The sequence below is a fragment of the Delphinapterus leucas genome, chromosome 2 (genome assembly GCF_059928025.1).
Source record: "Delphinapterus leucas isolate spDelLeu-1000000601 "Yukka" chromosome 2, BTC_Dleu_Yukka2, whole genome shotgun sequence".
Classification (NCBI taxonomy): Eukaryota; Metazoa; Chordata; class Mammalia; order Artiodactyla; family Monodontidae; genus Delphinapterus; species Delphinapterus leucas.
The window spans coordinates 34,333,110-34,354,455 of record NC_143130.1 but is presented as its reverse complement, the minus strand read 5'-3'; the positions used below and the strand labels follow the sequence as shown (position 1 = coordinate 34,354,455).

Sequence of the window (21,346 nt, the reverse complement as noted above, 5' to 3'; positions counted from 1 at the left end):
ATTATTCAGCCTTAAAAAGGAAGGGAACACTGACACCCGCTACAGCATGGATGAATCTTAAGGACATTATCCCCGGTGAAATAAGCGAGACACAAAAGGACGAGTCCACTTACATGAGGTCCCTAGAACAGTCAAATTCCAAGAGACAGAAAGTAAAACGGTAGTTGCTGGGGGCTGGGGGGAGGGGAGAATGGAGAGTTAGTGTTTAACAGGCGCAGAGTGTCTGTCTGGGACGATGAAAAGAGTGCTGTGTGTGTATGCTGGTGGCCCACACTAAGTGACTCATAACCCAACTGCCCAAGCCAACGGACCATTCTCAGAAATCAGTAGAATTTGATGCTGTTTAGCAAGTTCCACAGCTGCAAACCCACTGCTGCCTTGGCTCTTCCCCGCGATCCCTGAGAGACAGTTGTGTGTGGGTGTGAACACACTTTATAAATAAGGCACGCATTTATGAATACACACGTGTGTATCCCATGCTCGCACAGCTGTTTGTGGGCCATCTGCTCCCACTGCCAGGCACCGTGCCGGTCAGTGTTCACAAGAGACCATCTCATCGAATCCCCCAAATCACCCTATGTTGCTTCCTGACTCTCCCACCATCTCCAGTGATTCTTCCTTGCTTTCTTTCCTGGCAGTGTCACATGATGGTCCCTCGGGGCTCTGTCCCTCGCTATCTTCCCAGGAGAGCAGGGGAGCTCAGGCACCCTCTTGGCCCCCTGCTCTTTCTGTGGCAATGGCTCCGAGGCTCCCTCTCCAGCCTGGGCCTCTGCTGAGCTCCGGACACTCCCACCATGTGCTCATCCCACTTACACATGGATCCCCCCCGGACTCTCAAACTCGACACAGACAACACCAACACCATTCCCTCTCCAACATCTGTGTTCCTCGTTCTAAAATCCTCTCTTGTCTCACAGCTGTTCATTTGACTCAAAATCTCAGTGGTTTATAGGAATAAAAATCCATTTCCCACCTCCCGATCAGTCCCCAGGGATTGCAGTGGCTCAGGTTCACGTTGTCCTCCCTCCAGGACAAGGCTGGGGGAGTGGCCACTCCCACCATGTGGTTCATCACTAAACGAGGACAAGAGAGGGTGAGCCAGGCGCTGGCTCCTGGGGCTCCCGCTCAGAAATGATGGAGCCTCATCCTCGGGGACCGGCCACCCTCACCCCTCTGGGAAGAGCCCTCGGCTCCCTCAGGCACAAGATGCTCTGCATTTTGTCCACAGTGAAGCCTCCAGCACATCTATGGGAAGACAGGACCCAGCCAGAAGTCCCTGGGTCAGATCATTTTTGCCTCAAATTCCATTCATTCACTCGTATTTATTGAGAACCAAGCAGCAGTGTTCAAGGAGCCAGGGACACACCAAGGAAAAAGACAAAGATCCCTGCCCTCAGGGAGCGCACATCTGGGCAGGAAGCGACAAAGCAATGGACACGATAAATAAGTAAGTTATATGGTATGTCAGGAGCTACAGGGAAAGCGGGGAAGAGCTGAGTGAGGTGGGAGGGATCAGGACACCAACGGCGCAGGGGACGGGGCACACAGAGCTCAGTAGACAGTGAATGTCCCACTGTATAGATTGTTGTCCATGGAAATACATTAGACTTACAAACAGCTACCAACACTGACACACGAGGTCATCAAGATATGGATTTTATCTTTTCATCTCAACCTTGACAACCTGTGATAATGGAAGCGCTCACGGCAAGAAAAAACTCCCCGTCTGGGTCCTAAAGGAAGAGTTTGCACCTGGTGATCACCCCATCTCCCCAGTGCGGATCCACTGTCAAGAAAGGGGCAGGGGGCTTCCCTGGTGGCGCAGTGGTTGAGAGTCCGCCTGCCGATACAGGGGACACGGGATCGTGCCCCGGTCTGGGAAGATCCCACATGCCGCAGAGCGGCTGGGCCCGTGAGCCATGGCCACTGAGCCTGCGCGTCCGGAGCCTGTGCTCTGCAACGGGAGAGGCCACAACAGTGAGAGGCCCGCGTACTAAAAAAAAAAAAAAAAAAGAAGAAAGGGTCAGGATGCTTTCAGAATAGGATGCATCCATGTCTCCAGGTAAACCTTATATAAATCAGATAAACCCTGTGAACGTTGGCATGGGGAGATGACTGTCCAAACCAGGTACATGGGGCCCCCCTGGGCCAGCAGCTGCCCCAACAAGACCCCCACTAACCTGGGAGGCTGTGCTCTACCAGCTGTGAAAAACAACCCCTGGAACCCAACCCTGATTAGAATGTTTCCTCTTGAAAAAATCATATTTCATTTGTAATATCAAAGACAGGGAACTCTGGGCCACGGTCAGCAGCGGGCTCTGCTGAGAACTGGCTCTTCTCAGCAGTTTGTCCTGATTTTCAGCAAAACAGGCCCGGGTGGCCACACAGGTGTGCACTCACAGGACGGCACAGTCAGGGCAGCAGCCTGGGTCCAGGCCAGACAGAAACCACGGGTGGTGACCAACCCCCTCTCCCCAGCAGCCCTTTCAAACCAGGGCAGCATCTGGGAGGAGACACACCTCGCGTTCTCATCCACTTAGGAACAGAGTGTAGACCTGAGTCCTGGCAACTGGGAGGCCCCAACGCACTTCTGGGCCTAAAGGGGGCAGAGGTTCTGGTGGCCTTTATAGCTGTCACTGTTTCCACGGTCATCCCTCAGGGGCGGCTACTCACCAGCCCCCCTGTGCTACACAGGTCAGAGCGAAGGGGTTCCCCAGCAGCCACTGTCGTGGGCATCCTGCAGACACTGCCGAGGCCACCAGTGCACACAGGGGAACCAAGGTTCTGACCAGCTCTCTCCCGGACCAAGACCTTCTCCCTGTGCTGGGGTCTCAAGCATGCCCACCGCATTCCCAAACACCAGAAATGCAGGGAAGAAGCTCTGCCCTGGGAATGTGTGAGTTAGGAAGAATCAAGGAGAAGGACCAAGTCGACATCTGTTAGACCCTCAAAACAGCCTCGGGGCAAGGCCACGGCTCTGATGGGTGTTCCTCACTCAATGACAGCTGGATGACCAGGTGTGGAATGCATGACCTAACGGCAAACCCTTGAGTGAAGACGACTAGAGAGGCAACACATCTCTGAAAAGAGGACACGTGGTCCTGTACTGACCACTCCTAGGCCAAGACCTTGACTCTGGAGAAGGGAGGGACCGTAGCACCAACAAGGTTGAAGTACGGATGTGCTGGACCTCTAAGACCATGGAAAACAAAGCTGTGGACCGATGCTGACCGCCCCCCCGCCTCCATCCTCACAGAGGACCCATCTGCTTGGGAGCCAATGCGTCCAACAAGCACTGCTTTCCCAGACCACCAGACCACCTTCGCCTGGGGTGGCTGTGTGACCCCGTTCTGGCTAAAGAGATGCATGTGGAAGTCTGCTATGGGGCGCTTTGAAGACTTTTTCTTCCCTGAAACAGGTGCTTTCTGTTTCCAGGTCTCGCTGCCCAGCAGACAGACATATGGTGCGGATAGGAGGTCACCCTGCTGTAACCCTGAGACCAGAAGTGTGGGGCAGAGCCCAATGCTGAAAGCGGCAGGCAGAGAGGAGGAAGAGCCTGGGTCCCCGGTGGCTCCATGAGATGGGGAGAGGGTAGGATCAGACTTTTCTTTACGGTTCATATTATTTCACTTCCGTCCTCATTCTCTATGGCTGTTGTGACAAATTACCGCAAAGTCAGCAGCTCAAAGCTACACAAATTTGTCATCTTACAGTTCTGTAGGTTAGAAGCCAGACACGGGTCTCACTAGGCCGAGATCAAGGTGCCAGTAGGGCTGCGTCCTTTTTGGAGGCTCTGGGATGAATCCATTTCCTGGCCTTTTTCAGCTTCTTCCCACACTCCTTGGCTCACAGCCCCTTCCTCCATCCGCAAAGCCAGCTGTGTGGTCTCTCTCTGACCCCTCACCGTAGCCACATCTCCTTCCAGCTCTCCTCTTCTGTCTCCCTCTCCCACTTAGAAGGACGCTGGGCTCAACCAGATAAGGCCGGGCAATCTGTCTTCTCAAGGTCAGCGGATTAGCAACTTTAACTCCATCCACACCCCCTTTGCCGCGTAACCTAAAAGGGCCCCAGGATTAAGATGTGCATGCCTGTGGGGGGTGGTGGTGGTGGTGGCTATTATTCTGCCAACCACAAATTCTTACAATAAGCATAAACTCCTTCTGTAACTGGAAACACAAGTCAAATAATTTAAAATTATTTTTTAGGTTCCACATATCAGTGGAAACGTACAGTATTTGTCTTTGTCTGACTTATTTCACTTAGCACAATACCCTCCAGGTCCATCCATGTTGTTACAAATGGCAAAACTTCATTCTTTTTTTATGGCTGAGTAGTGTTCCATTGTAGATACACCCCACATCTTCTTTATCCATTCTTCTGTCGTTGGGCATTTAAGTTGCTTCCATGTCCTGGCTACTGTAAATAGTGTTGCAATGAACATTGGGGTGAATATGTCCTTTCGAATTATGGGTTTTCTTGGATACATGTCCCGGAGTGGGATTGCTGGATCATATGGCAACTCTATTTTTAGTTTTTTAAGGAAGCTCCATACTGTTTTCCATCGTGGCTGCACCAATTTACATTCCCACCAACAGTGCACGAGGGTTCCCTTTTCTCCACATCCTCGTCAACACTTGTTATTTCTTGCCTTTTTGACAACAGCCATTCTGTTAGGTGTGAGGTAATATCTCATTGTTGGGACCATGATCCAACAAATTAGAAAAGTAATCCAACTTTGGAAGCACATTGAATCAAGTAAGCCATCGAAGATTTCCGCAGAGAAAAGAAGCCGTTCTGTGGCTGGATGAGGCTGAAACACATCTAAGCACCTGTGCTACCCAGCAGACATGCCTCCCCCTCACCAGACGCATGGTGGTTCTGAGCAGCACACGGCTTCATGATCTACCAGGCTGAGGTCCCCTCACTACCACCCACTTCCCATCCCATCCAAAAAGTATCCAGGGGGCTTTCCTGGTGGCTCAGTGGTTAAGAACCCACCTGCCAATGCAGGGGACACGGGTTCGAGCTCTGGTCCCAGAAGATCCCACATGCCACGGAGCAACTAAGTCCAGGCGCCACAACTACTGAGCATGTGCCCTAGAGCCCACGAGCCACAACTACTGAAGCCCGCGTGCCTAGAGCCCGTGCTCGGCAACAAGACAAGCCACCGCAATGAGAAGCCCGTGCACCACAACAAAGAGTAGCCCCTGCTCGCCACAACTAGAGAAAGCCCACATGCAGCAACGAAGACCCAATGTGGCCCAAAAAAACAAACAAACAAACAAAAAAACTTATCCAGGTTCTTGAATAACTTTTTAGTTTCTTAAAAATAAGGCTAATGTAACTTCCAATTATTTAAATTTTCCATTTAATAAATATAGTAACAAGATCCTTTCCTTTCTTTCTTTTATTGAGTTATAGTTGACCTACAATATTATATGTTTCAGGTGTACAAAAATACGGAACACTTCACGAATTTTCATCTCATCCTTGCACAGAAGCCATGCTAATAATCTCAGTATCGTTCCAATTTTGGTACAGGTGCTGCTGAAGTGATCACAAGACCCTTTTCTTTCTAATTTTAAGCTACCAGGTGTGCTTGTAAAAACACTGGCCTGCAGGTGGATCGTTTTTCTGTCTGGACACAAGCCCTCCTTAAAACAGCACAAAGGGAGGAAAAGACATCCCTCGTGAACAGCGGGGGCTTGCAGACGTGAAGTGAAGATACACAGTGGACATTCAGGAGTCCCTGTGGCTGGCACCCGTCAGCCCTTCAGCCCTGACGTAGGGATGCTCCTGATACGGAATTCACCTCCTTCAGGAACCTCAGAATCGGTACCTGGGCACCAAGGAGGGCAGCTCTGGCTGCCTGCTGTGGAAAGTCAGCCTGGGTCACAAAGTCCACTCTGTACTATACCCTAAATGGCATTAGTGACTCTTTCCGCCAGTGCCCTGGCATTGAGCGTTGATACAACCAACGTAATCGTATGCGTGATGCTCACAGGTAGGCAGAGAAACCATCAACAAATGAAAGTGTTCATCTCAAGAACCAAAAGAACGCAGAGCTCTATCTTTCCAAATCAGTAATGAAACAGTTCACATGCAAGCTTCTGAAAACTCTTTCCCGTGATAAATTTTACGTTGCCTCAGTAAAGCTGAAAATGAGACGGCTCAACCAGGAGGATCAGATTTAGTCTCGCTTTCTCCATCTGCTTCTCTAGGTAACTCACACTATTTGAAATTATCTTTGGAAAAAGTAATCTGAAAACATCTTTGAAAATAGAAGATACACAAATACAACGTGGGTTTTCCAGAGATGATGACCTAGGGACACTTAACTCCAAGAACACCATCCCCTTGTCCTCCCCCACCCCCAAGGCTCCTGAGGCCAGCTGCAGACTGCACCCTCCCTGCTGGTCAGTAAAGGAGAGCCTGGCCTCAAGGAGCTCAAGGCAGCAGACCCTCCGAGCCGCCCCCAAACGCGTGCACCTGGTCTCTGATTCTGAGGCTCACTAGATAGAACAACACACCTGCTGGAAATTTTGCGGAAACACTCTTTCATTTAAAAACAAACACTGTTCATTTAGGAAATGGCTCAAAAGAGATAAGAGAGGATGTTATTACGGTCACTGCAGGATGGGCCAGATGAGAACGAGGACCGGACATTAAAGCGTAGTTGCCGAACTGGGCTTTTCCTTTCATCTAGGAAACTGATCTACCCCAACCAGAGGGGTCTGACTGAAGATGAGAAAGGAAAACACTGAGGTCCGGGGAAGCAGGGCAACCTTCGCACAGGTCTGGAGCCCCTTGTGACATCTGAACGAGGATCAGAGGGGCAGGCAGCAGGTTGCAACGGCCTCCACGAAGGGACACATGTGAGCAGAGGCCCCGGGGAGGCCCGAGAGGGTGGCCCACCTCTGGGGAGATGGAAGACTGCAGCGCTGGCTGGACATGGGAGAAGCGGGGGAAGGAGACTGACAGGTGAGATGCACACAAACACCGACAGCTCTCTACGTTCATGACATGCTGAACGTGGGTAATGACGCCTTATTTATTCTATAGAACAGACACTCAGCAGCGTAAGTTACCAGTGTGTCACTCATCCTCAAGGACCACTAAAGCACAGAAGATGAAAAATGACGAAAACTTTACTATTAGAGAAGAAAACAGATCTCATGCCCATAGCTACACTTTGAACCCATTACCAAAATGATGTGCTGACTTCAGACTCAAGACCTTTATTTACTATTTTTACCATCCTCAAAGATTCTGTATCACTTTACGGCTTAAGTAGCCAAACGCTCTGTAGATTACTACACATAAGGAGGAGAGTTCTTCGTCTTTTTTTTTTTGCAGTACACGGGCATCCCCCTGTTGTGGCCTCTCCCGTTGCGGAGTACAGGCTCCAGACGCGCAGGCTCAGCGGCCATGGCTCAGGGGCCCAGCCGCTCCGCGGCATGTGGGATCTTCCTGGACCGGGGCACGAACCCACGTCCCCTGCATCGGCAGGCGGACTCTCAACCACCACGCCACCAGGGAAGCCCTAAGAAGCGTTTCTTGAAAAAAACAGATAAGTTCTAGAATGTGAAATGCCTGTTTTTTTATATTGTTACCTTGGCTCCTTTGAAATGCGTATTTTCTAGCTTCATCTTGTAGACTTTCCGACAGAGACGACTCTCAAATAACTCCCTGAACCCAGACTGGAAGGGTTTAATACACATTTCATTTACACCAACTCACACACATGTAGTGGCTTAAGGTTGTCGCTGGCTGTTTGCTTTTCAGCAGCCTTGAGTCAGGAGCTGATGGATCCCCACTGCCCCAACGCCCACTTCCACGCAGGCAATATGGGCATGCGGGTGGCGGGAAACCCCAGGCGGCAGGGATTTTGAGCAACAAGTAACCAGAAAAGGTAACCCAAGACCCTCATCTGCCAGGAGCCTTGGAAACACCAGGGAGGGGCCCTCCTGCCGCCCTGTGACACAACCAACTTTGGCTAAGAAGGCGCTGAACCTGGAACACAGATGACCTTTGTGCTCTAACATTTCAGTTTTCTAAGTGGACTCTGACATCAGGGTCCCTCACGCTGCACCAAACGCAAGTCCTACCTGCCTCGGCTTCAGAAAGCAGATCCTAAGAAGGGAGGAAATCCTGCTGCTGCTCGGAGGGCGTCTGTCCATCCTCCAGACATGGGCACCACTCCCCAAGCTCCCCACCTCCTCCTGTCTTCTTTCCTTAAACACTTCACTACCGGGAGCTATCACCTCTCAACTATAGAACCATTTCGTTCATCTAAAGGAATGTATTTAAGGGGTGCCTCACATAACACTCAAAGACAAACCCCCAAAGCAAGCAGGGGGTAAGACGACGGGGCAGTCATGCCCCATGAGAAGTGGAGGCAGCTGGAAGTGGGAGCGGCAGGAAGGGCGGGGGGGTGGCAGGAAGGGTACGAAGGACCTAAAGCCAGGGGCCGGGTCAGGCTGGAGGAGCAGCAGGAAAAGTGAGCAGAAATGGGTGGAACAGCCGAGAGGGGCCAAAAGGAAATTAACTGGAGGACAAAGACCCAAACAATGAGCCGACAGGAAAGGAACCAGGCCCCACCCCCCTTCCTCCCACCCTTGTGACAGTCAGCGGGGGTACTGACCACACACAACAGAAGGATGGGACCAGAAATATCCCGGGGTTTTTGTTTGTTTGTTTGTTTTTGTTTTTGTTTTTTGCGGTACGCGGGCCTCTCACTGTTGTGGCCTCTCCCACTGCGGAGCACAGGCTCTGGACGCGCAGGCTCAGCGGCCATGGCTCACGGGCCCAGCCGCTCCGCGGCATGTGGGATCTTCCCGGACCGGGGCATGAACCCGCGTCCCCTGCATCGGCAGGCGGACTCTCAACCACTGCGCCACCAGGGAAGCCCTATCCCGGGTTTTAAATGCCAGGTCAATGCTACACCAAGGGACCCCTGAGAAGACAGCCACGGTCACCAGCTGTCACCAGACAGGACAGTGCAGGGACAGAAAACTTAGCAACGTCCCCAAAGGCAGAGGTCACAGTGCTTTCATGTCCAGCCGACACTTTCATAACTGTGTCCTCAGAGTGGGGGTGGGCATGGAGGGGTCACTGCAGTTCAAGTCTGTCTTCGGAGGGACTAAAAACACACATTGACCTAACTGAGAGGTTAACCATGGGTGTCTGGCCCTGACTTCAAAACACAGGGAACACTCAGTCCTGCTGAGTGGAATCTTTGCAAGGGTCCATGGACTCCACCTCTGGGAAGCAGACAGCCAGGGAGGAGACTAGTGGCTCTGTCCCAGGGCCACACAGAAGGGACAGGCCTTGGCCGATGCTCCAGGCCGCCTTTGTGTCCAGTTTTGACAGTAATACATCCTCCAGGAAGGACGTGGCGAAGGCACAGAAAAGAATAAAGGAAATAATATCCATCACCCCCTGGCGATAACCACTGCTCACGTTTTGACCTGGTTCCATTCAGGTGTTTTTTTTCCTGTACACATACATTGTGCAAAATTGGAATTCTACTGTAGCAGGAATCTTGTTGTGTTTGTTTAACATAACATGAGGATTCCCCCAGGCCACTGAATATTCTTTGAAAATACGCTTTTAATGGCCATATAATTTAGAAATGACTACTATAACCATTCTGCTATTGCTAGAGATTCAGGTGGCTTCCAATTTCCAACTAAGATAAATAAAGCCACAGTGAGTATCCTCACACATACGTTTTATTGATATCTCTGATTTTAGTATCAACCCTTCAAAAGAGGATGACTGAGTCAAAGGGTATAAACATTTGTTTCCCACAAGATTACACCCATTGACATTGCCTCCAGTGGGTATGAGAGTATTTGTCCTCCTATATGCTGGCCCACACTGAGGATAAATATTTGAAAGACCTTTCACCAGTTTGGTGGAAAAGAAAAGAAGGGAGGAAGAAAGCGAGGGAGGGAGGGAAGAAGAAGTGTTTTAATTTGCATTTCTCTGATTACTTATGGGGTTCATCACTTTTCTGTTTATTTGCCTTTCATATTTCTTCAGTGACATGCCGACTCGAGTTTGTTGCAGACTTTTTCCATCTGATGGTAATGTGTTCCTATTGATTTATGACTGCTTTTAGTATAATAAGGATGGATTGGCAGGTAGACAGTGTTATGTCCTGACTTGCCGATTCTGGTGATGCACACGGGATGCTAATGCACTTGTGGTCAGCTGTTTCAATCTTTCCCTTATTATGTCTTCCACGCGAGTAGCGTGTCATGGTCCTTCAGCTGGGAATCCAACCCCAGCACCCCCACTGTGTGTCCCTCTCTTTGCCTCAATTTCCTTGATTGCAAAAGGAAGATAATGAGAGTGCATTCACTACATGAGGTCAGTACGTGGCAGACAATCTGGTAGCTGGCCCTGAACGACCCGCCTCCTGGTGTTCACATGGAACCCCTTCAGGTCCAGCCTGAGGAGTGCCCAGGGGCCTGCCCAGAGCCGCCGAGTGAGCTCGGAACCCAGGCCCCCCTGCCCTCCCCGGGCGGCACCTCGAGATGACGCAGCCCCGGCTGACACCTTCACTGCACCCTGGGAGACCCTGACCCGAGGACCCGGACAAGCCATGCCAGGATTCTGACCCACAGAAACTGTGATGTACGAGCGTTGGTTGTTTTCAGCTGCTAAGTCTAGGGGTGGTTTTTTATGCAGCAGGAGATAACTAACACATGATACACGGAAAGTACTCAGAAGAGTGCCTGTGGCAGACTGCAAAATAGTCTAGCGCACGGCCACTCCTCCCATGAAAAGACGGAGTCCTTCTCCCCGCCTGGAGCTGGGCTTGACTGTTAACTTGCTTGGACCAAGAAAGCAGAGGCACAGGTGAGGCAGAGACCTGAAAGGCGCCTGCATACCAGGGCTTGCCCTCTTGCTACTCTCAGAACCTACCACCACCCTGCGAAGGAGCCCCCCCCCGCAGGGCTGAGACCACATGGCCGTGACCCCTGATGTGCCCCCAGCTGACAACCAGCCCCACTAGACGTGCAGGAGGCCATCCCTGCAGACCCCTGAGTGGGCCCAACCAGAGAGCCACCCGGCTACACCCAGCACACATTCCCAACCCAACTCACGGGCTGAATGAGTTGCTACTGGGAAGTTCTGGGCTGGTTTGTCATGCAGCACTTGCTGACTGACAGAGCTGCCATTCTCATTACCACTACTGTTATTCTCTTGGGATCAATTATGCGGCCACTCATATTTCTTAGCAGTGCATTTATGCTTTTACTTTTTACGTTATCCACTGGAAACTTACTGTGGTATATGATGCTAGGTTTCATATATTAGAATCTAGAGGACTGTAGGATATCATTTCCATTCATCACTTCTATTTGTATACTAGCAAACCTTGAACCAATACCATATGAGCTCTGTTTTAATTTGGGCCAGGATATTATTATATGCTCTTCTGCTGGGGCACGCCAGGACAAACTCTCATTCATCCAACTGCAGGGAAGGTGTCAGAGAAGAAAAGGGATATGAATCTAGGACCAGCAGGTGGAAGAGGTGCAGACAGTTGCCGTTACCTGAGGGAGGACCCCAAGGCACTGTCCTCTGAAATCAACACTAAACCCATTCCAAGTCTCTCCATCAGTCAGCGGTCAAACCCCACAAGCTCTCTCCACGGGCAGCACCAGGCACTGTAGGGGGATGGGCAGGGTGCAGGCAGAGATGGCACAAGTCCTGCTCTCCATGCTCACAACCTTATGGGGGTACAGTCCCACACAAAACCTCTGCAGATCGTATTTCAAATACACACAAACACAAACTAACACAATACAAGCAACATAATGGCTAAGGGGAGCTTAGGAGTCCCTGAGGTCAATCACGGAAGACTTCCTGGAGGAGGGTTTTCAGATTTTGAGGCATAGGATTTAGCAAAGAGAGGGTGTGTGCAAAGGCAGCAAGCAGGAAAGAATAACTCATGTACGGTAAGCAAATTTCTGTGGTTAGTGCAGAAAGTCTGAACAGATACACTAAGAAGTGAGTTTGATGAAGAGATAAGAATCAATTTGATTGGAGGATCATTCAAAGTTACGTCTTCAAAACAAGTAAGCAAACAATGTTTTGTTAGGTAACATGGGAAGAGACTATAGGTGGAGCACTGACCCCTCTGCTATTGAAACAGTCTGTCATGGACACAGCATCCCCAAACCACTCCAAGACCTGCCTTCTCCAGAACTCTTAGGAAGTGGCAAGAGAGGGATCTCAAAGGGCAGAAGGTGTCATAGTGCAACTCCCAGAAGCAGAGATGCAAGAGGCCAGCACGCCTGGCTGTCCATGTCCAGTCACTGATTCTTAGTGGAGGGCAGCCGTGGGTAGGCTAAGAAACTGACTTCTTGGCTTCTTTACATTGTGGTGAATATCAGCTCTGATCCTAAAAGTTTAGAAATTAAAACGTGAAAATGAGTGGAGCCCTGATCTATAGGACCTGCTCATGGCCCTGAGGTCAGTAAGGGCACAAACCCTTCCCCAGTCTTTCATCCCTGGCAGACCTCCCACCCTGGGAAGCAGCTGTACCATTCAAGACAGTGGCCCCGGCCCCGAGGCTTTGCGGGAAATCTGCACCAGAACTGACTCAGGCACTTGGGGCAGAGGCGCCAAAGGGGTCAGAGCGAGCCCTGAGCCCTGACTAATGCCTGTCCTGTGGGTGCTGATACCAGGGCCCAATTCTGCTGCCGTGTGCTTCACTGCGCCTGCTCTTATGTATCCCTGTGACTGTACTCGGGTTAAGAGCAGAGGTTGTTCTGGCCAAGCTCCCCTCCTCTCTTCGTGTCCCCACGGACCCTCGTCCCCTCCCCACCAATCAGCAAGAGGCTGTTGGGCGTCGCCCACACAGGTACACCTGAGAGATGCCCCAGGGGCTCCTCAGAACCCAGATCTGCAGTCTGACCTTGTTTCCCACCAACGTGGACCACACAAACCCTGAACTCCATGCAGCAAGTTGGCCGCCAGACAGGAACCTCTCGCCCGTAACCTGTGGGTGGGGTGGTGGCTTCCCCACACCTGAAGGAAGGGGGTGTCTGGTCTTAGCCCCAAAGTGTAGGCCCTGAGCCCGGAGTCGGAGCCACGGGCACCACAGAGCAGGACAGCAATCCGAGCCCACCCAAGCCTCTGCCCAGCCTTGGAGGCGTCCCCAGGAGTGAGCCAAGGTCATGGTCACCCCTCCTCTGGACCCCAGGTCTGCCCAACTTCTCCCAGTGCCGTAATGTTTAAACGATCACAGCTAGGAATACACTTTCATATAAAAAGGGCAAACTCCCTACTGAGGGTGACAACTATGTAATACAATGTTTTCTCTGCCTCATACTCTGGTTCACTTTGTCTTGATTCTTAAGGAAGACACCCCTTTTCTTTCATGCAGCAGTATGTTTTTTTCTTAGACACCACAGTACTCCTCAGTTTGCTCTTCCTCAAACAAAGAGCCTCGTCCAGACCCGCGCTTACTATACCCGGAGTTGTGGATTTTCAAATATGTCTGCACTTACACTTTCCCAGGTGCAGGGCCAGGGCACCCATGGCCTCTGTCTCTGGTACATTCGATCGAAAGGGGTCCCAAGAAACTGCCGTCTCCACCACTCGCTGTGCGGTGCACAGCCGGCCTCCACCCACCGCTGTTCTTCTGGCCAACCCAGCCCTGGTTCCTCTGGCCAACCCAGGAGTTTGCTCAGCATGTAAGCGCGAAACAAACTAGAATGATGGGGAGGGAGGGACATGCTACGCTGGGGTGACAGCCCCATAAAATTGTTGCTGCAACATTCCCTAGGCGAGAACGGTGAGCCCCCGTCATCCTCCCGGAGGCCAGGCGCGCTGTGCCAGGGGTGAAGGGAGCTGGGCAGGACCGCCGGCTTCATTAGGTACTCTTCACTGTTACTATAAGAAATAGTCATTTCTTAAGTTTTCATAGGTACAGTATGTTAATCAAACTAGAAGTCATACATTAGGGTATGTGAGGATTATCATGATGACCAAGGACTTATCACCCCGAAAAGAATGGCGTTCAGACCGGTTAAGGGACGTGGGTGGAGTGGCGAGGCCAGGAGGTGGTGAAGCCGGGGTCCCACGGAGACTTAGCTTTCCCAAGTGACTCACCCCCACACATGTGCAGCAAGGCTCTCTGCCCAGGAAGGTGACGGGCCCCCTGCCCTCGCTCTGTGCTGGGGAGTCCAACCTTTGTGCGGTGTCTTCTGTTAACACAATTCTCAATTCAGTCCCTGGATTGGCACAAATGCCATCAGAGCCACGTTAATATGCGATCAGGCTTCATCAAAAGTTGTAAAGTGATCTACTTTCCAATATTAAGTATAAATACCTAAAGACAATGGCTTCAGACTAACCAGTTCAATTCCAAAAAACAGGAAACCATCCACGTGTCAGTTGCAATTCTTAAATTAGCATGTCTAACTAGAGTCAAGTCATTGACATATTTAGCAATTACCAAAAGACTGTCAGGCTTCTTCTAAGCTAAAACCTCTACACACTCACTGGAAAACTACAGACACTGGCTGACCACCAGGTGAGGAGCGAACGTCCAAGCCACCAGCCTCACTTTCTCAATTAATAAGCACTTGGTGGTGAATAACACCTAGAAGTTAAGTCTTATTAGGAGCCCTAAATTGACAAGAAATAAAGCTACTCAGCTTTTCAATTATTTTCTGATCTCCTTCTAGCTTTCATTTAATGGAAAAACTTGTCAAGTTACAACTTTATGTGCCTCGCTCTACAGCATTTATTTTCTACAAATGGGATTTTCTCAAGACAATAACTATATTGACAACAGTAGGCTGACTGCAAGAGATGTGTTTTTACCTATTTTCATGAATGTTGGACATGCCTGATGCTGTCCTATTTTGTAAATCTACTGCCTTGTATTGTCACAGAAAACCCCGCTGACTATCCTTTATTTCCCATTTTATAAATGCCAACTTTTATTTAATTCAACTGTCACCTAAGTTTGTTAGCCAAATATAGTAGTTGAGACTGTGCTCCAAGTCAAGGCTTATACCAGTATCAAAAAAATCAGAAACCATGAGTTGGTTCCCCCCCACCAATTTTTTTTAATTAATTAATTTATTTTTGGCTGCGTTGGGTCTTCGTTGCTGCGTGCGGGCTTTCTCTAGTTGCGGTGAGCGGGGGCTACTCTTCGTTGCAGTGCGCGGGCTTCTCATTGCAGTGGCTTCTCTTGTTGCGGAGCACGGGTTCTAGGTATGCGGGCTTCAGTAGTTGTGGCACACGGTCTCAGTAGCTGTGGCTTGCGGGCTCTAGAGTGCAGGCTCAGTAGTTGTGGTGCATGGGCTTACTTGTTCCTCAGCATGTGGGATCTTCCCAGACCAGGGCTCAAACCCATGTCCTCTGCGTTGGCAGGCGGATTCCTAACCACTGCACCGCCAGGGAAGTCCCCTCAGCCCAAAATTTTTGATGATCCAAAAGTATACCAATATTTTACCCCAAATGAACTAATTATTCATTTGCTGGGTTTTTTTTAAATTGTAGTAAAGTACATAGAACACAAAATGTACCATCTTAATCATTTTTAGGTTACGGTTCAGGGGCGTTAAGTCCATTCACATTACAATCTCCAGAACGCTTTTCATCTTGTAAAACTGAAACTGTCTCCTTTAAAGAACAACTTCCCATCCCCTCCCCCTCCACCACCCCCCCGCAGCCCCTGGCAGCCACCAGTGTGGCTTTCTGTGTCTGAATTCGACTCCTCTAGGTACTTCGTGTAAATGGAATTGTACAGTATTTACCCATTTGTGATTGGTTTATTTCAGTTAGCACAACATCCTCAAGGTTCATCCAAGTTGGAACATGTGCCAGAATTCCCTTCCTTTTTAAAGGCTGAATAATATTCCACTGTTTGTAAAGACCGCATTTTGTTTACCCATTCATCTGCTGATGGACACTTGGGTTGCTTCCACCGTTTGTTATTGTGAATAATGCTGCTATGAACAGGGGTGTGCAAATAAATATCTCTTCGAGTCTCTGCTTTCAATTCTTTTGGGTGGATACTCAGAATTGGAATCACTGGCTCATATGGTAATTCTGTAATATTTTAAGGCGCCCATGCTGTTTTTCATTTGGTATTCTTAATAATACAACTGGATAGAAGGCAAGTGATGGCCAAGTGACTGGTATACTCAGTGAGTTCTTGGGACCACTAAGAGTTCCATCACTACCTTTTCAGCAAAGCAACCCTTTTCTTTGGGGTGTGACCCCTTGTGTCCCAAATGCAGGCAGGCATTGGGCAAATGGTGGCTGCAGGCTATCACAGTAAAAAAGAAATTCCAACCAATTAGAACCCTTTACAATAAAACAGATACAGAATTCTAATAGATATATAGTTTCTAATCCTCTTTGATAGTTTTTTAAAATAATGAAGCGTAGAAAATTCTGGTTAAAAGTGATAACTTGACCTTCTCCACCTCTATTCTGCCCCAAAACCTCACAGGCACAGAGCCTCAGGGACAGGAGATGGGGAAGTGTGACCCTAGGTAAGAGGACCCAACACATGTTTAAAGCCTAAACACAGATATGAGAGGGTGAGCTGGCAGCTGTGGGGGGGTGGGAGGGGTAGCTGGAGGCATGGGCTGACTCCTTGCAGAGTTCAGGAGGCTGTGGGGTCTGAGCCACCAGGAATCTGGAAGGCAGGCTTCAGGGTGCCCACCGGGCTGAGGGCATGTGTAGAAATAGGGATGTATCCTTGAGCGCCCAGGGCTGAGAGGAAGGCTGGGCGCAGGAACTGACCTTCAGCAGGCTGGAGGAGGCTGCTTGGGGGATGGGAGTGTTCCAAAACAGGGTTGTGGTGCTGGTCACCCACCTGCATTTTTTACGAAAAATCATGGAGATGGACACTTACAATGAATCAATGGTGTAGCCTGTAAATCGTACCTGAATCAAACTTTAAAATAGATCGATAACCACAAATACATACATGATCAAAACACTGAGACACCATCGACTGACAAATTTTAGATTTTTTTTCCTGCTACCCAGTGAACAATGAGTCAGAGAACAAGACAAAGTCAGTTATAAAAATGAAGAAATGATAACTGTACACGATCCAGCAATCCCATTTCTGGGTATACACCCCAAAGAATTGAAAGCAGGGACTTGAAAAGATATTTGAACACCCACGTTTATAGCAGCATTTTATTCACAACAGCTGAAGGCCAGAAACAACCCAAGTGTCCATCAACAGATGAATGGATAAGCCAAGTATGGTCTTATGCGTACAACGGAATATTTTTCAGCCTTAAAGAGGAAGGAAATGCTGACATGTGCTACAGCGTGGATGAACCTGCGGGACACCATGCTGAGTGAAACACACCAGTCACAAAAGAACTAATACTCTTTGATCCCATTTCTTTGAGGTCCCCGGAGCAATCAAATTCATAGAGATGGAAAGTCCAGTGGTGGTTCCCAGGGACTGGAGGGAGGGGAGAGTGGGATGTGAGTGTTTAATGGGTGCAGGGTGTCAGTTCTGCACGATGAGAAAGGCCTGGAAAGATAATGGCTGCACAGCAACGTGAATGTAGTGTTTTTTTATTGTTATTATTTTTATTGGAGTATGGTTGCTTTACAATGTTGTGTTAGCCTCCACTGCACAACAAAATGAATCAGCCATACACATACAGGTATTCCCTCCCATTTAGGTCACCACAGTGCATTACATAGAGTTCCCTGTGCTATATAGTAGGTTCCCATCAGTTGTCTATTTTATGCAGATGGAAAGATATACCAATTTCTTGGATTGGAAGAATCAATATTGTGAAAATGACTATACTACCCAAAGCAATCTACAGATTCAGTGAAATCCCTATCAAACTACCAATGGCATTTTTCACAGAACTAGAACAAAAATTTTACAATTTGTATGGGAACACAAAAGACCCCGAATAGCCAAAGCAGTCTTGAGAAAGAAAAACGGAGCTGGAGGAGTCAGGGCCCCTGACTTCAGACTGTACTGCAAAGCTACAGTAATCAAGACAGTATGGGATTGGCATAAAAACAGAAATATAGATCAGTGAATGTAGTTTTTTTAAAAAATTTTCTTGAGGTATAGCTGATTTACAAAGTTGTGTAATTTCTGCTGTACAGCAAGGTGATTGTTTTATATATTATGCATATATATATATATACTTTTTCATATTGTTTTCCATTATGGTTTATCACAGGGTATTTAATATAGTTCCTCATGCTATACAGTAGGACCTTGTTGTTCATCCATCCTATATGTAATAGTTTGCATCTGCTAATCCCAAACTCCCAGTCCTTCCCTCCCCTACCTCCCTCCCCCTTGGCAACCAGAAGTCTGTCCTCTGTGTCTGTGAGCCTGTTTCTGTTTCGTAGATAAGTTCCTTTGTGTAGTGTTTTAGATTCCACATATAAGTGATGTCATATGGTATTTGTCTTACTCTGTCTGACTTACTTCACTTAGTATAATCATATCTAGGCCCATCCAACAATGTGAATGTACTTAATGCCACTGAGCTGTGCACTTAAAAATGGTTAAGATGGTAAATTTCATGTTAAAGATATTTTACCACAGTAAAAAATAATAACAAATGTCATTTTTTTCCCATAAAACTGGAATAAAAGCAAACGAGGAAAAGACCTGAAGCGGTTCCCTGGGGCTGGGGTGTGCATGCCCAGGGTGGGAGGGGCAGCTGTTTTCATTATCACCCTGTCAGCACTGTTTGACTTGAACTCTGTTGTGCACTAGACGGATTTTTTAATATTAATTTAAAAACATAACGGGGAGCAGCGGAAATGAAAAGAAAAGCAAACTGAGGAAGCTGCACGCCAATAAGCCCGGTGTCAATCACGGGCGGACGAGAGGGGATCATCCAAGCAGAAGTCTCCTGAGTACCCAGGAAGAAGTGCCAGGCCAGACCCATCTTGCTTTGCCTTTTAATAAGGTCAAGAGAATAAGGGGGATCAGAGGAATGCTAAGGAGATAAGGGTCTTTATTTCAGCAAGATGTTAACACATGGCCGGAGCAGCCCCCCACTGCATGGCCTTGGAGAGATGTAGGCAGGGGTCCCGGGCCCCGAGTAAAGCCCTGGCCTGGCCTGGATAGTGGACAGGAACAGGTTCAAGAACATGGGGGATACGACAGCAGCCTGCGCTCTGAAGGGCCACACCCCAAACCAAGATGAGATCATCTCAACAGTCTAGAATGCTAACTTTTAAAGCGAACAGAGGAACTCAAGCAGTGTTGCAAATGCTCCGCATTTTGATACCAAAATTCGTAAAATGCCACGAGCAGCAGACCACCGACAAAGGAAGAAAGCGTGGGGTTCTGGGTGGCCACCGGCTCCCCCAAAGGCAGCGGGCTAGGCAGCTGGCAGCTGTCCATACCACAGTGGAAGCAGTCACCGGCTGTCACCCCGCCCTGCCACGTCCAGGAGGATAAGACATCCAGAAAGCACCAGACGAAAAGCGGGTGACAAGCCTCTGAATGTGCAAGGAGAACAAAAAGCCTTGCAGGGAATGGGGTGCAGAAGTGGTTTCTCCACTTGAAGGATCTGACGTGGAAAGGGGAGTAAGGAATGTTCCCAGCTGTGCAGGAAGAAGCAGGAAAGGAGAGTCACTGCAAAGTCAGATTTGGGTCAGTTAGCTCTGCCTGACCACGGGGCTCCCCATCACTGGCTCCAGGAGACGAGGTACTCCCAAATCAGAAATATCCCGGGTGGCACCCTGCGTGCTGCAGACGGGTGATTTAACTGAACTATAAAAACCTAATATCCCACAACATAAGAATAACGGCAGCAATAAAAGGAAAGACTGACATTTATTTGGTTTTTACCACAGCCAGGCAATGCTGAGTACATGCTCGTTGCATCCTCACTTCGTAATTCTTTGATATCTCAATTTTATGATCCATTATAAATATCAACAAACTAAAAAAAAATGAAGATATTTGGTATAATCATGAGTTCTTCAGGATGACAGTCATATCTAAATGATTTTTAAATTCTTTAAATTTAAAAGGAAAATTTTATCAGTTTAAAACAAAAACGAATTGCCTAATACTAACACCTAATTAGTATTAACACCAAACAGGCTTCTCCTTTTAGAGACATCAGTGGTACACCTAACAATTTTCAGAGTCAGAAAGTTCTCATGGAAGTAGGTGTTTCCTTTGTTTGTTTGTGACGTGGGATCTGAGATCATTGACACTAGATTAGGCCGGGCCTGGATGTGCCTGATGTTGATGAAACGCTAGGTCCATCCATTTATCCGACAAATATTTACCGAGTGCCAGGTGCTGCTCTACGTGCTGGAGAGTCGGCTGTAAACGAGACAGATGCGGGTGGTCACCAAGAAACTAGGAGAAACAGGTACTAAAGATGCAGGAGGAAACAGACAAGACAGCTCACAGAGTGATGAATTCAATGCAGGGGGCAGGGCAGCAGCTGAGGGCTCCTTTAGGCTGGGTGCTGGGGAAGGGGAGCTCTGAGAAGGAGGTGGGGGGTTGGTGAGACCACTGGAGGGATGCACGGGTCGGCTGTATAGGTTCTGGGGCTACTGAGGGGGGAGAGGGAGATTCTTCCCACAAGTGGGAAGAATCCGGCTTGAGGGTCAGGAAAATCAACATGAGCTGAGTGGGGAAAAGTCTCCCAGGACCACAGGGCCCGCTGGGAGTTTATGCAGGGTAGTGAGGAGGCTGGTTTATGTCTCTGCTGCTGGGCATAGAAGTGTGCAGAAGGGCAGGAAAGACAGCGAAAGGAATAGCAAGGAAGGTGCAAAGGATGGAGACAGGAGCGGGGGTGGGGGTGCCCAGCAGGGTGTGTCTGGCAGTCAGAGGCGAGGGGTGGAGTGAAGGAAAAGGAGGAATCAAGATGCCTCATAGGACACTGATTGATTTGCATATACTGAAGAATCCTCCCATTCCTGGGATAAACCCCACTTGACCATGGTGGATGACCCTTTAATGTGCTGTTGGATTCTGTTTGCTAGTGTTTTGTTGAGGATTTTTGCAGCTATGTTCATCAGTGATATTGGCCTGTAGTTTTCCTTTTTTGTGACATCTTTCTCTGGTTTTGGTATCAGGGTGATGGTGGATGTGACACACCATATTAACAAACTGAAGGAGAAAAACCATATGATAATCTCAATAGATGCAGAAAAGGCTTTTGACAAAATTCAACACCCATTTATGATAAAAACTCGCTAGAAAGTAGGCATAGAGGGAACCTACCTCAACATAATTAAGGCCGTATATGATAAACCCACAGCCAACATCGATCTCAATGGTGAAAAACTGAAACCATTTCCTCTAAGACCAGGAACAAGA

The 21,346-nt window shown here is 48.8% G+C and overlaps 1 protein-coding gene and 1 non-coding gene across 9 annotated transcripts in view; both read right to left on the bottom strand.

Annotated features, from left to right (window-relative positions):
* The window catches only part of ENTREP2 (endosomal transmembrane epsin interactor 2), a 366,320-nt gene that overhangs the window by 226,736 nt on the left and 118,238 nt on the right, over positions 1 to 21,346 (bottom strand). The window lies entirely within an intron of this gene.
* On the bottom strand, positions 5,454 to 5,560 carry LOC115803943 (U6 spliceosomal RNA). Its single transcript, XR_004024751.1, has one exon. It is a non-coding gene; the product is annotated as a U6 spliceosomal RNA (small nuclear RNA).